The following is a 6,764-nucleotide window of genomic DNA, read 5'->3' as shown; positions in this document are numbered from 1 at the left end:
ACTCATTGTAAAATCTCATCTCTTTAATCACCTATAATAAGTACACATTTTGCACGCCACTTTTGTATTTCATTACAATACTAACGTTTCCTTTGTATTTGTATCTGTATTTATACGTACAGTGAGGTACTGGCAACTCCAAACCACAGAAAACATGTGCCTACTTCGGCAGTCTACATTCGAGCATTGTCATAAATCAGGAGGACCGATCGGACGAGTCGTCTAGCTTATAGAACGAGGAACTGGCCTCCTTTGCAGAGTTCACGATTCGGGCTTTTGGAAGGGACTAGCAATATGCTTTTTACTTGTAGCCCGCCACAAGAAATTGAGTAAATGATATGTCATCAGAAATAAAACACACTATAAGCCCCAAGAAAGCCTGACTCGCAGAGTCTTCTATTCTAAGAAGGCTAGTAACCAGAGACATAATCGCCTGAAGGTAGACATATCCTGGTTTGTTGCCCACCCTACAAGCCTAGGACCAGTGAAGCTGAAGTAATGCACGGACAGCCGATCACATCGATCAAGCACGATCACTTCACATTGGCTCACGATTAACTCACTTGTGCCTGCCCTCGTACAACACCAATGAAACGAATTCGGATTTAAAAAAAAAAGGTTTTAAGCACACTCCAAATAGCAGTAGCTTTCCTTTAACCTATATAGTGGTACATGGTAGATGGCCTTAGGGGTAAGTCAGCCGACTGAAACACACTAGAAACTAGACATCATCGTAGTTCCAGTTTGAGACATCACAAAGTGTTTGTCAGTAAGAATTAGAGCGTGCCATTCCATCACACTGTGTACAAGGTACGTGCGATTTGTTTACCAGTCTGGTTATAATTTCCTCAAAGCCAGTGAGTCTTGTTAAACTGTAGGTTGGTGGATAGACACAAGGAAACTGCCCTAATACATTGTTGCACCCTTGTTTGTTGCTGCTTATTTCCTTATGGCCGTGAATAGGGAAATGTTGTATACTGGTATGCTGTGCATGTTGTGCACATACATTGCATGCGTTACATACAGATGTATAAAGCTATAGCCTCTACCAGGCTCCCCAGGTCGCTGGAAAAATAGTAGAAATTGGCCAGACAAACTAGACAAACCAGAGGAGTTGGTTGGCAGAGGAGTACAGTTTGCGTTGGTTGCAAACCTGAGGTTGCAAACTGTACTCCTCGACCAACCAACTCCTCTTGTGAGCTTTCTGTCTGTTTGGCCAATTTCTACTATTTTTTCAGCGACCTGGGGAGCCTGGTAGAGGCTAGTATAAAGCAATCAAAGCTCTGATACTAGTTTTAGTCCTGATCTAATGTACTCAGCTAAAGTTGTCAAGTCTATACGGGATGGCCTCTGCTAAAAGGTTTCGGGAATCGAACGCATTCGGAGCATGAAACGTTTGATGGTGCCCAAGGTGCTACATCATAGTTATCTAACACTTTAATGCTCCGTTAGAAACAATGTCAAGAGGTCTTTTTGTACAAATTTCCACGTCCAGCTGAGTTAATGTATGTGCACACCAACATGGCATGGATTCTTTTTGGAATGTGGTCGGGCGGGTTGTCAGACGTTACAGATGGCACTGGTCAACATGTCGGAAAGTTTGGCAGACTCGATTTTCTACCGAGGCCTCCACTCCAAAACGCCTACCATTCACAATGTGTGTCCAGCTAGAGTGCTTATGATTTCACATATCACAAGGAGTAGCCTAGATCTAGAATGTCTTGAAAGTACTAGGCAAGATTCCTTAGAATTTCCTGTGCTCTTCCTTCCAGACGTAAGACGACTGGCAAGATCGGTCATATGAAAATATGGGAGTATTTCTTTCATCTGTTTTATGGTTCCTTTCCTCCAAAATATCCCCAACATGTCATAAATCAATAAAAAGCTATGAGCCCTCATTTTCTAAAATTGTCCAGCTAGTATCAGCAGTAAAATGGGTTTCAGGGAAAATGATACAATGCTTTTTTCATACAATTTCCTATACAGAATGTGATAATGTTAATAAGTTTGTTCAACCATTCGAATGTCAACGACGGTGCGTATGTACACTGATCTCTGCCACCCTCCCCTTTCACCTCGGCGTGCTTTAGAGTCACCCTGTGACGTTTGACATTTCCAAAAGTTGTCGCAGGGAGTCGCTGATTTGGAACCGAAGCCAGGGGAACCGGACAACAATAACAACAACACACACGGTCAAGAAGCAGTGCTGACATAATAAGTCACCTGAGGTGTATGGTTCTTCACGGTGTCTAGTCCCTGTCTTAACTTCTCAAGACTAAAGACACAAGGTAAGAAGCGATAGTTACTGAGAAGACGGTAGCCGGGGTGGCAAATTATAAGTAAAACGGTGCGAATGGCAGTAGGCGAATTGCGATCATAGCTGTACGTAAGTAACTTATCCCTCTAGAAGGGTTGTAGTTATACATTTTATTGGCGTCAATATTAGTGTGCTTATTGTTTGAAAGATAAAGACTCAAACTTTCACGTTTCATACTTTCACCGGTGGACTTACACCGACTGCTACCCGTGTGTACTGCGCGGCGATAATGCCACAGGTGACATAGCTATATAGGCACTTCCTTGTATTTCTTCATACATGTATTTCCCCTTAAACTACAGGGAAATCTAGTTGAATGTATACCCTTTACATTAAACTTACATAACTATACTAAGCTTACTATATCAAAGACGTACGCTAGCCCTTGTTGTTTTAATAATTAGGACGTTAAGTTTTATTCTATACCTCTATTTGTATTGCATCTATCGCCATACTCTTATTTACCGTGTACAATTGTTGTGCAATTATAAGTTCTTCATGACCCCCCTTAAATATCCTGATACACGCAATAACCAGCACCATGCACTGATGCTTTAATTCCCCCTTAACCTTTCTCTGGAAGAACTCTGGAAGGTTTGATAAATTAAGTTCAGCAGGAGACTTTTGTCTACTACTGACCATCTCTGGTCATCATTATCGTACTAGTATTGTAAATGCAGAAACTTTCGCGGTGGTCTAATGTTCGCGGTTTTCGCGGTGGCCCCTTCACCGCGAACTTAAAACCACCGTAACATTTTTCCATGGCAGTAAGACTACAGTGCATGGCGCTAGCTACCGCGAACTTAAAACCAACGCAAAAAGTCCCTTTTCCCGCTACCGCGAAATTAAATCCCCGCGAACTTAAATGTATTTGAAATAGGGACCCACCATTATTTCTCTCTCTATGGAGCTGTGTGGTGATTTTATAGCGGCTTTGCCTCAGGATCATCTGCATGGAGAAGTTAAGTTAATTAGAAAATGACTTACGATGACTTATAAAGGGACAATGTACTTCTGAGAAATATGTCGTAATGATGTGATACCTGTTGAAAGGTGGGCCCGTGCACAGAGAAACTTGTCGGTCGTCAAGGTAACCATGGTGTCACGTGATGAGAAACACACAAACGATACATAGACGATACATAAAGATCGGATCCCTGGTCGTCATGGCAACCATGGTGGTCACGTGGTGTAAGGTTTGTATCCAAAAGAAACCATTTGGTTGTCAACGTTACCTGACAGAAGCAGAAACCACCAATAGCCTGTGCTTATCTCATGTGATGTACGCTACAAAATCAAGTACACTGGTGTGAATGTGTTTGTACAGTATTTACAGACGATACTGTAAGTCAAATGGCGTATATCTATCATGGATTTTCATTTCTTATGACTCAATAACACTTGAGAGAGACATCCTCTCCTTGCCTGACCTGGATGGAACTCCCTGTAGCTGTGGGGTGTACAGTGTGTACAAGGGTTGTGTTCCATGTAACCTACCGGGTCATGTAGAGTATCAACCCCGCCCATTCCTCTTACTGGCCCAACAAGCAAACCTCGCCAGGGCAAAGTTCTTTATAACTTACTGGTGAGCTTCAACTATCGACCTTCTCAGGTAGGACGCTCTCCTCCGTCTCTTTATATAAGCTCTCCCTAGTCCTGTAGCATTGATGTGTTGAACAAATTAAGTATATAAGATTTTGTTCAGCCTGAATGAATTGTACCCTATTAGAATTCGTGCAGATTGAGTTTTGATGGACTTAGTTCATTTCGTGTAGCCATTGAACCAGGTCAAGTGAACTTTAATCTAACTATACCAGGTGGTTGTGTTTGCACTTTGGAGAGAAAACCGGACGTTTCTCAGCGCAAAAGCACAAAACGTTTCGAACAACTGGGACAAGAGCGTGTTTCGATATATGAAGGTCGGTGTATGTGGCTCCACGGTAAGGAGTGTTGCTCGGTGTTTCCTTGTGTCTATACTTGGCCATTTGATTTGAACTGACCCTTTGCGAATTCGGAGTAGTGTCCAGTTAATCATTAACGCAGGGATTTGCAACGTGGCGTTACAAACATTTCATTCAGGCGATTTTCTTTGTTTACTCTGTATTGTAGTATAGAGCGATCAGGAGGGAGATATTTGTGGAGGGCAAATTTTCTGGTACATTTTACACGAATGGGCATATGTTCGTGTCACTGAGCCTCACAATACCCAAGTACACATATTCTGATCCTTTAGATGCAACTTTTAACGTTAGTACCACGTCATACCTTATCAGATATGGGAATAGAGGGATACAATACTAGTACACAACGTTACCATTTCTCTCCCTACAATTTCTGAGGAATTGTCACGTTTGAAAAATGATACAAAACAGTACGGATAGTCTTCGTTGTGAAATCCTCGAAAGCTATCCTTTGACCAATTACGAAACTATAGCAGCAACCAGTTGATAGAAAACACAAAACAAGTCTAAAACTGGCGATTTATCTTAGCGAACCAACAATCAGCGTTGTTTTGAATTTCCCGCGCTACTACATGTCGTACCCAGGGTACTGTACAGCGACTACTCTCGTTTTCAGGATAGTGAAACATGATAGGTCAGCAGGTACATGTACCAGGTAACAAATATCAGACCAGCAATGGGACTACAAGACTTCGACAAAAGGGGAGGAACTTTCTAACCACTTAAAAAGTTATCCACTTAAATAGATAGCTTCACTGATCTAGTTAGCGTCAATAAATACATGATACATGTTTATTACCAGCCTCAGTCACGTATTAGATAACATTACAATATACTTTAAGACAACTGGGGGAAAATAACGTCTAAGATGGTACAGTCCGGACCTTGTGGGGCCGAAACCACTAAGTCGAGAGTTCTTCCTGGTCGTCTTCGCTGTTAGTTGGGGTGAGACTGTTTTTTGCTGTATGGACCCTGTTTGGCTCACACCCACTCTCCAACCGGGAATTCTCCAGGTTTATGTCCGATTCGACAATAGATAGAGGAAGTCACCACGCTAGAGGTGGGGCCTTGGCGGGGAGAAGTGCACTCTGACCCGCACCTGTTGCAGCCAGTGTCCAGCAAACTACAGGTACAAAGTCTGACTAGGCTAGACTAGCTTTAAAAGGTGAACATTTGTTAACGTGCAAGCAAAAGATAACAAAGTCAAACAATTAAAAGTTCCTATTTCACACTGTACGTTAATTCACTGTTGCCAAAAACAGCCATGAGCATACCTATAGATTATTGTGGGAAGTCCTTAACATTCCTGACATACTATTTCATATAATCTTATTCTTTATGACTCGCTATAATATTATGTGTTTGCATAGTGAAAGGCCTAGCTTGCTGGTATACATTATATCCTAGCCTTATTTATGAAGGTGCAATGTTGCGGAGTTTAGAAACTATTCCAAAACTTCGTCCGTGTTTGTGTGTGTTTTCGTGTCTCTCCTTTGTTCAGGACTTAGTTATATATTAATTAGTGTTTGGCGTACTGACAGACGCGAGACTTTTAATCAAACAAAGTTGTTTTTAAAACCTCGTCCTAGATTTTAACATCGTGTTCCTAGTTTTCCCACCGATAGTGTAGACGTAAGGTTACACGTGGGAACGGAGCCTGTACTGTGTTTAGATAATCATGGCTGAGAAACAAAAACGCATGATTTTTGCAATTATGAAAATGCAATCCCTAAGCAATATGCCCACTCTTCTATGTTGATAAACTGAGCACACTTCCCTAACTTTACAAGATGCTATTTCTGGTACCAGTTGCTACAAGAATTCTTAGCATGAAATAAAATCAATTTCTCTAAAAATCTACTGAAAACTGGGAGAGATATAAATGTAGATTTTAAAGAGAGAGAGTGGAGAGTATGTACCCGAAGCTACAACAGAAATGAATACCATTCATTGCCAGAGAGCTGTATCGGTGGAACAAAACGGAACGCAACTACAACACCTGACACTCTTGTGCAATGGTGGCCCTTTCTCTGGTGTGTTTTACTTCAAAACAAGCCCTGTATTTCCCGTTCCCCTCGTGTGTGTTGTGACTACATACCTGTCTCAATTATTCCAGGGTCCCGTAAAACTCGCCGTGCTGTATCTTTACATTATTCACCATGCGCGAATGTATCGTCACACCGATGTTATTTGTGGCTCGAATTAACGAAGTATAGCGCGTTACTCTTGTAAGTCTTGATTTTGAGTGCCAACACTGTCGCACACACGTGCTGGTATTATAACGCAATGAATTAAAAGCTGATATATAAAGATTCATTCATTTTAAGCATATTTATATTTCAGCCATACCATATATGGTATGGTGAAATATATTGTATTCGTAATGTTTCGTTCTTTCTTTCTTTCTCCTGTCAAATCTTCAAAGCGATTCATCTCCGTCGTTCCGTGACCGAATGACCTGAAATTTAGCACAAAGGTAGAGTGGG

The 6,764-nt window shown here is 41.6% G+C and overlaps 1 protein-coding gene across 4 annotated transcripts in view; it reads left to right on the top strand.

The window, feature by feature from the left end:
- Positions 1 to 679: 679 nt before the first annotated feature.
- The window catches only part of LOC118415054 (B-cell CLL/lymphoma 6 member B protein-like), a 19,527-nt gene continuing 13,442 nt past the window's right edge, over positions 680 to 6,764 (top strand). The window contains exons 1-2 of one of the 4 annotated variants that reach the window (XM_035819441.1): positions 680 to 810; positions 2,091 to 2,288. The gene's annotated coding sequence lies outside the window, so the exon portion shown is untranslated. Of the gene's footprint in view, positions 811 to 1,772; positions 2,289 to 5,161; positions 5,408 to 6,764 lie in introns of those variants that run through there. The other 3 variants (XM_035819442.1, XM_035819440.1, XM_035819438.1) reach the window with 3 other exon arrangements.

This window comes from Branchiostoma floridae, chromosome 4 (assembly GCF_000003815.2).
Source record: "Branchiostoma floridae strain S238N-H82 chromosome 4, Bfl_VNyyK, whole genome shotgun sequence".
Lineage (NCBI taxonomy): Eukaryota > Metazoa > Chordata > Leptocardii > Amphioxiformes > Branchiostomatidae > Branchiostoma > Branchiostoma floridae.
The sequence above is the reverse complement of the archived record's forward strand: the minus strand, read 5'-3'. Positions and strand labels throughout refer to the sequence as shown.